This window comes from Lampetra planeri, chromosome 73 (genome assembly GCF_965212315.1).
Source record: "Lampetra planeri chromosome 73, kcLamPlan1.2.h2, whole genome shotgun sequence".
Taxonomy (NCBI): domain Eukaryota; kingdom Metazoa; phylum Chordata; class Hyperoartia; order Petromyzontiformes; family Petromyzontidae; genus Lampetra; species Lampetra planeri.
In genome coordinates this window covers 1208140-1222099 of record NC_136178.1, presented here as the reverse complement: position 1 = coordinate 1222099, position 13960 = coordinate 1208140, and positions in this window count along the sequence as shown.

The following is a 13960-nucleotide window of genomic DNA, read 5'->3' as shown; positions in this document are numbered from 1 at the left end:
TACGTGGTCGAAATAGATGTTAAATAATGTGGGAGCTAGAGGACATCCCTGTCGCACCCCAAGGTGAACTGGGAATGGCTCCGACTCCCGGCCACATAGTTTTACCCGGGCCCGCTTACCATCATGAAGGTCCTTAATGATCGTGAGTAGAGAGTCAGGGACTTCAAAAGCATGAAGAACAACCCAGAGCCCAGGCCTACTGATGGTATCATAGGCCTTGGACCAGGTCAATAAAGCAGAGATGTAGGTCTTGTTTGAATTCCCTACACCTCTGCTGTAGCAAACGGACAGAAAATATGGCATCTGTGCAGGACCATCTCTTTCCTGAAACCAAACTGGGGCTCAGCAAACCGGAGATTGGATCACCGTTTTTTCCCCTAATGATGGTGATAGGTGTGGCACCACAAGTTACCTTTTAATGGAATTAAAGAGCAATTTGTGATTGCGGGGCCACTGAGGCAGATTCCATCTCCACAGCAATCTGCGCCCACCACCCATCCTTGCAGAGCCTCACGGCTCTCCGAACCTCTGAGCGACGGCTGCGGTAAGCCTCCTCATTCTCTGTCGTGGGATGCTGTAGACGATGAGAGTGGGCCTGTCACTTTTTCTCAGCCAGCCTGAACACCTCCTCTGTCAGCCAGGGTCTCTGGGGAGGTCTGGACCGTGTACCCAAAGCAGCAGAGGTGGGACAAAGTCATTGTTATGCAAGTCCAAGTCGAGTCGCAAGTCATCAAATTCATGACTCGAGTCTGACTCGAGTCCAAGTCACATGACTCGAGTCCACATCTCATAGGTGGGACAAAGTCATTGTTATGCAAGTCCAAGTCGAGTCGCAAGTCATCAAATTCATGACTCGAGTCTGACTCGAGTCCAAGTCACATGACTCGAGTCCACACCTCTGCAAAGCAGCCATTGCAGCTGCATGATTCACAGTCCTAAACCTCGCCCATTGTCCCTCGACATCAAGAGGAGTGGGGGACGATGCCAACCCCATCAGCTAGCTGAGACCATGCCACTATGGGTTAGAATGGGGTCCTGGGTGTATACCCACCACTGGAGTGAATAAATGGCAGGCGCATCTTACAGATGACAAGTCGATGGTCAGTGGGCAGATCAACTCCACGGTAGGTCCTGGTGTCAAGGACATGGGTCCACATCCACTGCCCCGTCACTGTGTAGTCCAGCAGATGTTCTTGCGTGGACCCGGCATGCATCCATGATGTTGTGTGGATGCGCCAATGCCGGAACAGCGTGTTGGTAATTACAAGCCCATAGGCTGCACAAAAGTCTAGCAGCCTCCTACCGTTGTTATGACCAACTCGGGAATTAAAGTCACATAACAAGATGACTCTATCCCGAGGGGCCACTTTAGCTAGCACCTGAGACAGGACCTCATAGAAGGCATCTAACTCATCGGCCTTGCCTGCGTCCCTCCACTGATGTTCATATTCGGTGGGGGCATAAGTAATCACGACCACCACTCCTCACCTCTGGTTGATGGGAAAGCGACCCCAAGGTAGCCTGGGGCTTACGGCTTCCTACACATCACCGCCACGCTCCCAGAAGCCCTTCATTCTATTGTTCAAAAGAAGAGCCACTCCCTGTTGTTTGGTGGTCTCCTGCCCCGAGTAGAGGACTGTCCACCCCTCATGGTGGCAGGAGTCAGAGCCGGTCCACCGGACCTCCTGAATACCACAGAGATCCAGGCAGTACCGGTCCAGCTCTCGACAGAGGAGTGGCAGCCTCTCCTCCGCAGTGCGCGTTCGAACCTTTCACGTGGCTTTTTGCTGCTTCTGGAGGAGCCCCGAGGGTAAGGATTCAATCTCCTGGCTCCGCCAAATGGGGTTTGGCTAGGAGGCGTCACGGACGAATGTCCCCCCGGGGCCTCTGGCACAAGCTTAGTGGGATATATATTTTAGTGGTTTAGTGGTAGTTAATTGAAGGTGGAGGGGTTACCAGCCCCTTGCACCCATCCAGAGCCCGCTTTGGCCACTGTGGTGGCTACAAACGCCACGAGGGGAATGGGCAATCGAAATTGGCCCTCCCCCCACGGCACTGCTCACCACAGCGTTTCCGTCTGGCACAAACGAGGAGGTAGGGGGTTGTTTTGTCGGCCACACACTTACACACAGACACACACTTACACACAGACACACACACAGACACACACTTACACACAGACACACATTTACACACAGACACACATTTACACACAGACACACCTTTACACACAGACACACACGAACATACTTACACACTTACACACAGACACACACTTACACACAGACACACACACACAGACACACACTTACACACAGACACACACTTACACACAGACACACACTTACACACAGACACACACACACAGACACACACTTACACACAGACACACACTTACACACAAACACACACGAACACACAGACACACACTTACTATCAGACACACACTTACACACAGACACACACGAACACACTTACACACAGACTCACACTTATATACAGATGCACATTTACACACAGACACACACTTACACACAATCACACACGAACACACTTACACACAGACACACACACACATACACACACAGACAAACACACACATACACAGACACACACTTACACACACACACTTACACACACACACACATTTACACACACTTACACAGACACACACTTACACACAGACGCACATTAACACAGACACACACTTACACATACACACTTACACACACTTACACACAGACACACACTTACACACAGACACACACGAACACACTTACACACAGACACACACATACACAGACAAACACTTACACACATACACATACACTTACAACAACAACCGCCATTCGCCACTAAGTGGCGGTGACGTCACCACGACGCTTGTGCCAGGCCATGTGCACCTTGAGGCCACGTGAAGTGTCGAACGCCCGCTGGCAGGAGGTCACGGGGCAGACCCAGGTGCCACGGGTCGACTGACCGAGATGACCGAGACGACTGGCTGATGCACCACCTGTGCCCCCTACTGTGCCAACTTGCTGTGCTTTAGCCACCCGGCGCTCCGCTCGTTGTTGTGAGCGTCGCTCCTCCGCCCTCCGTTGTTGTTGGAGGGCGACTGCCTCCAACTGCCCAGTAGCGTCCTTCACGAGCCTCCTCCACTGAGGCCGATCTTGACACCGCTGGTACCAGTCATCGGCAAGTCCACTCAGCTCCACGTCCTCCTGTACCACATCACTCCATCTCTTCTCTAGCCCGTGCCGCGCCCGTTTAGCCCCCTCGATCCGGCCGAACAAAAGCTGTTTAGGCATGCGGTGGCTGGGCATGCAGGCTACATGACCCAGCCAACGCAGCCTTGCCTGCCGGAGGAGCTCACTGATAGGACTTTGCCCAGATCTTTCAAGGACTTGTGAGCTCCTCACACAATCCAGCCTGGTTAAACCCAGGATGGATCGTAGGCAGGCCAGCCTAAATGTTTCCAACCGGCGAAGATGCTCCACTAGGGGGGTCCACGTTTCGCAAGCGTAGAGAAGGGAGGGAATGACCGTGGCCGAGAAGACCTGAAGCTTCGTGCGGAGCGACAGACCAGGTAGCTTCCACACAGCGTTACGCAACCGACGAAAAGATATTGCCGCTCGACTGATTCGGAGTGAGACCTCTGCTGATAAACTGGAGCCGGTCATGAGCACACTGCCCAGGTATGGGAAACTCTCCACTCTCTCCACAACTGCCCCATCACCGATTGGGAGTTGTGGGGGTGGAGTGCCAGATGGTACAAAATACCCAGGCAGGTGCTTAGTTTTGGTGGGGCTGATGGTAAGGCCCCACCTCTTAGTGGCACGCTCCAGTCTCAGCAGCAGCGTCTCCAACTCCTCTTCTGAATGAGCAGCTATTACCAAATCATCGGCATACATAACGTGGTTGACCAATAGGGAGCCATCCCTTGATCGCACCCGGGCGTCGATCAGCCTCCCATTATATCTGTACCAAATGGTAATTCCCCCGGTACAGCTATTGAAGGCTTCACGAACTACGCAGTCGAAATAGATGTTAAATAATGTGGGAGCCAGAGGACATCCCTGTCGCACCCCAAGGTGTACAGGGAAAGGCTCCGACTCCCGGCCACGTAGTTTTACCCGGGCCCGCTCACCATCATGAAGGTCCTTAATGATCGTGAGCAGAGGGTCAGGGACTCCGAAAGCACGAAGAACAACCCAGAGCCCAGTCCTACTGATGGTATCATAGGCCTTGACCAGGTCAATAAAGCAGAGATGTAGGTCTTTTTGGAATTCCCTACACCTCTGCTGTAGCAGACGGACAGAAAATATGGCATCTGTGCAGGATCGCCCTTTCCTGAAACCGCATTGGGGCTCCGCAAGCCTCTCCTCAGCGTGCCTAGCAAGGCGATGTTGAATAATCCTTGCCAGGACCTTACCCGGCACACTGAGGAGTGAGATGCCCCTGTAGTTGTTACAGTCGGTACGGTCCCCCTTCTTAAAGAGGGGGACCACCAGGGCATCCTTCCAGTCCTGCGGAACCCGTCCAGTGGTCCAGACTGTTGTTATGATGTCATATAGGGCAGTCTGTGCACAAACGCCACCCTCCCTCAGCATTTCGCTTGGGAGATCATCTCTGCCCGGTGCCTTCCCTGGTCTCAGACTCCGGATCGCCCTCAGTACTTCCTCAACAGCTGGTACCTCAGCCAGCCACTCACAGGGGGTGACCTCTTCCAATATTTGAGGCACCGCAGCCTCAGCAGGGTTATCCCCACTTTGTGCCATGATGTTTTCCTGGCTGAGAGATTTTCCCTCCCCCAGGACCTCACAGAAATGCTCAGCAAATCTGCAAACCAGTTCCTGGGGGTCGGAGATTGGATCACCGTTTTTTCCTCTAATGATGGTAATAGGTGTGGCGCTGCAGGTTACACACAGACACATTACATACAGACACAGACACACACACTTACACACACTTACACACACTTATACACAGACACAGACACACACTTACACACACACACTTACACACACTTACACACAGACACACTTACACACAGAGACAGACACATATGCACACACAGACACACACTTACACACAGACGCACATTTACACACAGACACACACTTACACACGTACACACAGACAAATTACATATAGACACACACGCACACACATACACAGACAGACACCTACACACAGACACACACACTTACACACACAGACACACTTACATACAGACACACACTTACACACGTACACACAGACACATTACATACAGACACAGACACACACACATACACAGCCACACACTTACACACACACACTTACACACACTTACACACAGACACACTTACATACATACAGACAAACACTGACACACATACACAGACACACACTTACACACACACACTTACACACACTTACACACAGACACACTTACACACAGACAAACACTTACACACGTACACACAGACACACACTTACACACAGACACACTACATACAGACACACTTACACACAGACACACACTTACACACACGTACACACAGACACACACTTTTACAGACACACTTACACACACGTGCACACACACACACACACACTTACACACACGTACACACACACACACTTACACACACGTGCACTCATAAATAGAAGGCGAGGGGGTTATTGATAGACTCGATGGGCAGCGAGGACGGAGGAGAAGGAGGGTCGACGGAGTTGAGACTCACAGCGGGTGGCGGTCGGGCTCGAAAGACACCAAGACAAAGCTCCCCCGTGTAGCCACAGAGCTGCAGGGGAAAGTGCTGTGTATTCGTGATAGCGAGCAGCAGCAGCGTCTATGGAGGTACAAAAAAAAGTTACAAAGACAAAGATCCCCCGTGAAGCCTGTAACAGAGTGTGGCACACGAGGGGGTGGGTGGCCAGCACCACGCCCGGCCGCCTTTGTCTCCCCCAGTGGCGAAGTTTACACACCGCACCGGGTACTCGTTTGAGGCTGAGTCGACCTAGGGGAGGCCCAGGACCGGTTCAGATAATCATTACCGGTATTGGCCGTGAGCGGGAATCGAACCCGGGTCGCCAGGTTCGTACCGCAGCGTAGCGCTAACCGCCACACTACCGCTCCCCACACACAGACACAAACACACAGACACACACACACACAGACACACACACAACAACAACAACCGCCATTCGCCACTAAGTGGCAGTGACGTCACCACGACGCTTGTGCCAGGCCATGTGCACCTTGAGGCCATGTGAAGTGTCGAACGCCCGCTGGCAGGAGGTCACGGGGCAGACCCAGCAGGTGCCACGGGTCGACTGACTGAGATGACCGAGACGACTGGCTGATGCACCACCTGTGCCCCCTACTGTGCCAACTTGCTGTGCTTTAGCCACCCGGAGCTCCGCTTGTTATTGTGAGCGTCGCTCCTCCCCCCTTCTTTGTTGTTGGAGGGCGACTGCCTCCAACTGACCAGTAGCATCCTTCACGAGCCTCCTCCACAGCTGGTACCGGTCATTGGCAAGTTCAGTCAACTCTACGTCCTCCTGTACCATCACTCCATCTCTTCTCTAGCCCATGCCGCGCCAGTTTAGCCTCCTCGATCCGACCGAACAAAAGCTGTTTAGGCATGCGGTCGCTGGGCATGCGGGCTACATGACCCAGCCAACGCAGCCTTGCCTGCCGGAGGAGCTCACCGATGGGACTTTGACCAGATCTTTCAAGGATTTGTGAGCTCCTCACACAATCCAGCCTGCCAGGTTAAACCCAAGATGGCTCGTAGGCAGGCCAGCCTAAATGTTTCTAACCCGCGATGATGTTCCATTAGGGGGGGTCCACGTTTCGCAAGCGTAGAGAAGGGAGGGAATGACCGTGGCCGAGAAGACCTGAAGCTTCGTGCAGAGCGACAGACCAGGTAGCTTCCACACAGCGTTACGCAACCGATGAAAATATAATGCCGCTCGACTGATTCGGAGTGAGACTTCTGTTGTCAAATTGGAGCCAGGCATGAGCACACTGCCCAGATATGGGAAACTCTCCACTCTCTCCACAACTGACCTATCACCAATTGAGATATGTGGGGGTGGAGTGTCCGATGGTACAAATTACCCAGGCAAGTGCTTCGCCTCCCATTGTGTCTGTGTACCAGATGGAAATTCCCCCGGTACAGCTATTGAAGGCTTCACGAACTACATAGTCGAAAACGATGTTAAATAATGTGTGAGCCAGAGGACATCTCTGGCGCACCCCAAGGTGTACAGGGAAAGGCTCTGACTCCCGGCCACATAGTTTGACCCGGGCCCGCTCACCATCATGAAGGTCCTTAATGATCGTGAGCAGAGGGTCAGGGATTACCTTAACAGACTGTAGGGGCAAGTGCTGTTAGCAAGCACCTATGAAGGCCGGTACGGCACACGAGGGGGTGGGTGGCCAACACCACGCCCGTCCGCCTTTGTCTCCCCAGTGGCGATGTTTACACACCGCACCAGGCTACTCATTTGAGGCTGAGTCGACCTAGGGGAGGTCCAGGACCGGTTCAGATAATCGTCACCGATGTTGGCCATGAGCGGGAATCGAACCCGGGTCTTCAGGTTTGCAGCGCAGCGTAGCGCTAACCGCTACATGCGGCCTCACACACCCTCAAATTACCAACACCGCGTCGAGGTTCCAACCACACAAATCACACCGCACCGATACTCCGTACTAAAGTTTATTAACGGCGCAAATAGACGCTACCTGGGCGGGGGGGGGGGGGGATATTTTGCGAGAAGAGCTCAGCCTGACCCTGCCTACGAACCCAGTCACACAAACGTCCTTCCACGCACCTCGAAGCTGGACTCACGGCGTCGCACGGACGCCGTGAGACTCGGAGGGAGAAGGACGGGAGAAAACTTCACCCATCACCGCCTCGTAGCGGCACTCGCCGGCATCACACGGACGGTGCGAGAGGCTAGAGGAGACAGGACGGCAGGGAGAGGGTCTTGACGGCCCGGAGGTTGAAGACAGGAGAGAGAAATCATCCCGGGCTACTCGTTTTTTTCCCTTAACTTCAAAGGCCTGGGGTGCCATTGTTCCGTCACAGTTCCTATGATCGCTGTTTCATTGCTTTCATGGCTTTATTTTGGTGATTTCGAAAAGTGTATTGGTTTAGCCATGTTGTAGTACAGAGTAAGACTGATGGCCTTAATCTAAGTTGTCTTGTGGTTGTTGTTGTTGTTGTTTGACTTGCATCCCACTGGGATTTTTGCACACAGCGTTGGTGTACGGTGTTTTTTCTGAAATATTTAGCCGTCTTTTCTTGGATTTTCTGTTTGCACTTAGTCACATATTCACTTTAAGATGTTTTTTTGTTCATGTTTTTGTTTTTTGTTTGTTGCGGTTGCACCCGATTCAAGAGCCGAATGGCTCACAGGGCTACACCTAATACATGAACTTGAACTTGAACCGCGTGGGCAATCGTGCTCTTAGCTGTGGTTACCGCCCCCCCCCCCCCCTGTTACCGTGTCCTCCCTCGAGTGCCGTGCGGCGGCGGCCACCCGTTGTCCCTCGTTGCCCGTGGTCTGGAAGGGCTCTTGTGCTTTTGCTCGCTAAATATTCCGCCCTCCGTCCTGCCCCCAATGTCGTGAGTGACTCATCGCGGTTGGCCCAGGGAACCTTTTCTTTCTGCGCCGATACAATTCTAAACCAATTTTAGGGGCATCGCAACGTAACCTGCCGTGCGAGGGTCGGCCAATCTCCTGGCACCGGGAAACCGTGGCACTTTCCCTGTAGGGGCCCTTTGGATTAAAACCCGATGTGCCAGGCAATCCCCCGCCAGGACACTGTGTGGGTGCAAGCTCTGCATGTGCTGCGTGTGCTCAGGGTGGGGGTAGTGCACAATTGCGGCACTTGCGGAGTTGCCACTCACAGGGGGTGACTTCTTCCAATATTTGAGGCACCGCAGCCTCAGCAGGGTCATCCCCCCACTTTGTCCTATGGTGTTTTCCAGGCTGAGGGATTTCTCCTCCCCCAGGACCTCAGAAATGCACAGCAAATCTACAAACCTGTTCCTGGGAGTCGAAGGCTGTGGTAAGCCTTCTCATTCTCTGATGTGAGAGAGTGGGCCTGTCGCTTTTTCTCAGCCAGCGTGAACACCTGCTCTGTCAGCGAGGGTCTCTGGGAGATCTGGACCGTGTACCCAAAGCAGCCATTACAGTCCTAAACCTCGCCCATTTCCCCTCGACATCAGGAGGAGTGGGGGACGATGCCAACCTCATCCGCAAGCGATGATACAATTCTCGATTGCAACTTTCATCAGCTAACTGAGACCAGGCCACTATGGGTTTGAATGGGGTCCTGGGTGTACACCCACCACCGGAGTGGAAGAATGGCAGGCGCATCTTACAGATGACAAGTCGATGGTCAGTGGACAGATCAGTTCCACGGTAGGTCTGATATCAAGGACATGGGCCCGCATCCGCTGTTCCGTCACTACGTAGTCCAGCAGATGTTCTTGCTTGGACCCGACATGCATCCATGATGTTGTGTGGATGCGCTGAGGCTGGAACAGTGTGTTGGTAATTACAAGCCCATGGGCTGCACAAAAATCTAGCAGCCTCCTACCGTTGTTATTGAGCTGATCTGACCCATGCCTACCAATCACTCCAGACCAGGTGGCAGCATCATGACCAACTTTGGCATTGAAGTCGCCCAACAAGATGACTCTATCCCGAGGGGCCACTTTAGCTAGCAACTGTTACAGGAGGTCATAGAAGGCATCGGACTCATCGCCTTTGCCTGCATCCCTCCACGGATGTTCGTCTTCGGTGGGGGCATAAGTAACCACGACCACCACTCCTCGCCTCTGGTTGATGGGAAGGCGAGCCCAAGGTAGCCTGGGGCTTACAGCTTCCCACACCTCACTGCCATGCTCCCACACCCCCTTCATTATTTTGTTCAGAAGAGCCACTCCCTGTTGTTTGGCAGTCTCCTGCCCCGAGTAGAGGACTGTCCACCCCTCATGGTGGAAGGAGCCAGAGCCGGTCCACCGGACCTCCTGAATACAACAGAGATCCAGGCGGTATCGGTCCAGCTCCCGACAGAGGAGTGGCAGCCTCTCTTCCGCAGTGAGCGTTCGAACATTCCACGTGGCCACCTGCATTGGTTTTGTTGTTGTTTCTGGAGGAGCCCCGAGGGTAAGAATTCAGTCTCCTGGCTCCGCCAAATGGGGTTTGACCAGGAGACGTCATAGACGCCTGTCCCCCCGGGGCCTCCGGCACAAGCTTAATTAGATATTTTAGACGTGGTTTTGTGGTAATTAATTGAAGGTGGAGGGGTTACCAGACCCTCGCACCCATCCAGAGCCCCCATTTGGCCGCTGTGGTGGTTACAAACGCCAGGAGGGGAACGGCCAATCTGAATTGGCCCTCCCCCCACAGCACTGACCACCACAGCGTTGCCGTCGGCACCAATGAGATTGTTTTTGCCAGACGCTCATACAGAGGCAGATACACAGACACACACACATACACAGACTTATAGATACGCACACACACACACTCATACACTGACATTCACACAAAGACTCACACACACACACACCCACAGGCTCACTCATTCATTCATACCCTGACACCCACACATGCTGACACGCACGCACACACACACCGACTCACAAACACGCTGACACTCTAACTCACAAACAGAACACTGACACCCACATACTCTCACACACAGAACACACTCACGCAGAGCACACACACACACACACGGACACACACACGGACACACACACGGACACCCACGCACACACTCGGACACACACGGACACACACCCACCCACACACACGGGGACACACACACGGACACACAAACGGACACACACACGGACACACACGCACACCCACACACCCACCCACACACACGGGGACCCACACACACACGGACACACACACACCCACACACACGGACACGCACACACACAGACACACAAGGACACACACACAGACACACACACACACACGGACACACACGGACACACACACACACGGACACACACGGACACACACACGGACACACACGCACACGGACGGGCACACGGACGCACACACACAAGGAGACACACACACACACAAGGACACACACACGGACACACACACACGCGGACGGACACACGGACACACAGACACACAAGGAGACACACACACACAAGGACACACACACGGACACACACGCACACGGACGGACACACGGACACACAAGGAGACACACACACCCACGCACACGGACACACACACACAGACACACACAAGGACCCACACACACACACGGACACGGCCGCACGCGCTCGCTATGCCGCGTGCGCTCGCCCAGGCGGCTGTGGTGGTGCTGGTCTGCTGCTCCACATTCACAAACTGCGGTAAGACTCATGTAGTGTATAGTGTAGTGTATAGTGTAGTGTATAGTGTAGTATGTAGTGTATAGTGTAGTGTATAGTGTAGTATGTAGTGTATAGTGTAGTGTATAGTGTAGTATGTAGTGTATAGTGTAGTGTATAGTGTAGTGTATAGTGTAGTATGTAGTGTAGTGTGTAGTGTAGTGTATAGTGTAGTGTAGTGTGTAGTGTAGTGTAGTGTATAGTGTAGTGCATAGTGTAGTGTATAGTGTAGTGTATAGTGTATAGTGTAGTGTATAGTGTAGTGTATAGTGTAGTGTGTAGTGTAGTGTATAGTGTAGTGTGTGTAGTGTAGTGTATAGTGTAGTGTATAGTGTAGTGTATAGTGTAGTGTGTAGTGTATAGTGTAGTGTATAGTGTAGTGTATAGTGTAGTGTGTAGTGTATAGTGTAGTGTATAGTGTGTAGTGTATAGTGTAGTGTATAGTGCAGTGTATAGTGTAGTGTGTAGTGTATAGTGTAGTGTATAGTGTAGTGTATAGTGTGTAGCGTAGTGTGTAGTGTATAGTTTAGTGTATAGTGTAGTGTATAGTGTAGTGTGTAGTGTAGTGTATAGTGTAGTGTGTAGTGTAGTGTATAGTGTAGTGTATAGTGTAGTGTATAGTAGTGTAATGTATAGTGTAGTGTATAGTGTAGTGTATAGTGTAGTGTATAGTGTAGTGTATAGTGTAGTGTGTAGTGTACAGTGTAGTGTATAGTGTAGTATGTGTAGTGTATAGTGTAGTGTATAGTATAGTGTAGTGTGTAGTGTAGTGTGTAGTGTGTGTAGTGTAGTGTGTGTAGTGTAGTGTGTGTAGTGTGTGTAGTGTAGTGTGTGTAGTGTGTGTGTAGTGTAGTGTGTGTAGTGTGTGTGTGTAGTGTGTGTGTAGTGTAGTGTGTAGTGTGTGTGTAGTCTGTGTGTGTAGTGTAGTGTGTGTGTAGAGTGTGTGTGTGGTGTGTGTAGTGTGTGTGTGTGTAGTATGTGTAGTATGTGTGGAGTGTGTGGAGTGTGTGTAGTGTATAGTAGTGTAGTGTGTGTGTAGTGTGTGTGTACAGTGTGTGTAGTGTGTGTGTAGAGTGTGTAGTGTAGAGTGTGTGTAGTGTGTGTAGTGTGCAGTGTGTGTTTAGTGTGTGTGTGTAGTGTGTAGTGTAGTGTGTGTAGTGTAGTGTGTGTAGTGTGTGTGTAGTGTAGTGTGTAGAGTGTTGTAGTCTGTGTAGTGTAGTGTGTAGTGTAGTGTGTGTGTAGAGTGTGTGTGTAGTGTGTGTGTGGTGTGTGTAGTGTAGTGTGTGTAGTGTGTGGTGTGTGTAGTGTAGAGTGTGTGTAGTGTGTAGTGTATAGTGTAGTGTATAGTGTAGTGTATGTGTAGTGTATAGTGTGTGTGTGTAGTGTGTGTGCAGTGTGTGTGTAGTGTGTGTAGTGTGTGTGTAGTGTGTGTGTGTGTGTAGTGTGTGTGTAGTGTGTGTGTGTAGTATGTGTAGTATGTGTGGAGTGTGTGTAGTGTATAGTAGTGTAGTGTGTGTGTAGAGTGTGTGTGTAGTGTGTGTGTGTGCAGTGTGTGTAGTGTGTGTGTAGTGTGTGTGTAGAGTGTGTAGTGTGTGTGGTGTGTGTGTAGTGTATAGTGTAGTGTACGTGTAGTGTAGAGTGTGTGTAGTGTGTGTGTGGTGTGTGTAGTGCGGTGTGTGTGGTGTAGTGAGTGGGTGTAGTGTGTGTGTAGTGTGTGTGTGGTGTGTGTAGTGTATGTAGTGTGTGTAGTGTGTGTGTGTTGTGTGTGTAGTGTGTGTGCAGTGTGTGTAGTGTGTGTGGTGTGTGTGTAGTGTGTGTGTAGTGTGTGTGTGTAGAGTGTGTAGTGTGTGTGTAGAGTGTGTAGTGTGTGTGGTGTGTGTGTGTAGTGTAGTGTGTAGTGTATGTGTAGTGTAGAGTGTGTGTGTAGTGTGTGTAGTGTGCAGTGTGTGTGTAGTGTGTGTAGTGTGTAGTGTAGTGTAGTGTGTGTAGTGTGTGTAATGTGTAGTGTGGTGTGTGTAGTGTGTGTAGTGTGCAGTGTGTGTGTAGTGTGTGTAGTGTGTGTGGTGTGTGTGTAGTGTGTGTGTGTAGTGTGTGTGTAGTGTGTGTATAGTGTGTGTGTAGAGTGTGTAGTGTGTGTGTAGAGTGTGTAGTGTGTGTGGTGTGTGTGTAGTGTATAGTGTAGTGTGTAGTGTATGTGTAGTGTAGAGTGTGTGTAGTGTGTGTAGTGTGTGTGTAGTGTGTGTAGTGTGCAGTGTGTGTGTAGTGTGTGTGTGTGTAGTGTAGTATGTAGTGTAGTGTGTGTAGTGTGTAGTGTGTGTAGTGTGTAGTGTAGTGTGTGTAGTGTGTAGTGTGTGGTGTGTAGTGTGTGTAGTGTATAGTGTGTGTAGTGTGTGTGTAGTGTGTGTAGTGTGTGTAGTGTGTGTGTATTGTGTGTAGTGTGTGTGTAGTGTGTGTAGTGTGCAGTGTGTCTGTAGTGTGTGTGTGGTGTGTAGTGTGTGTGTGTAGAGTGTGTAGTGTGTGTGGTGTGTGCAGTGTGTAGTATG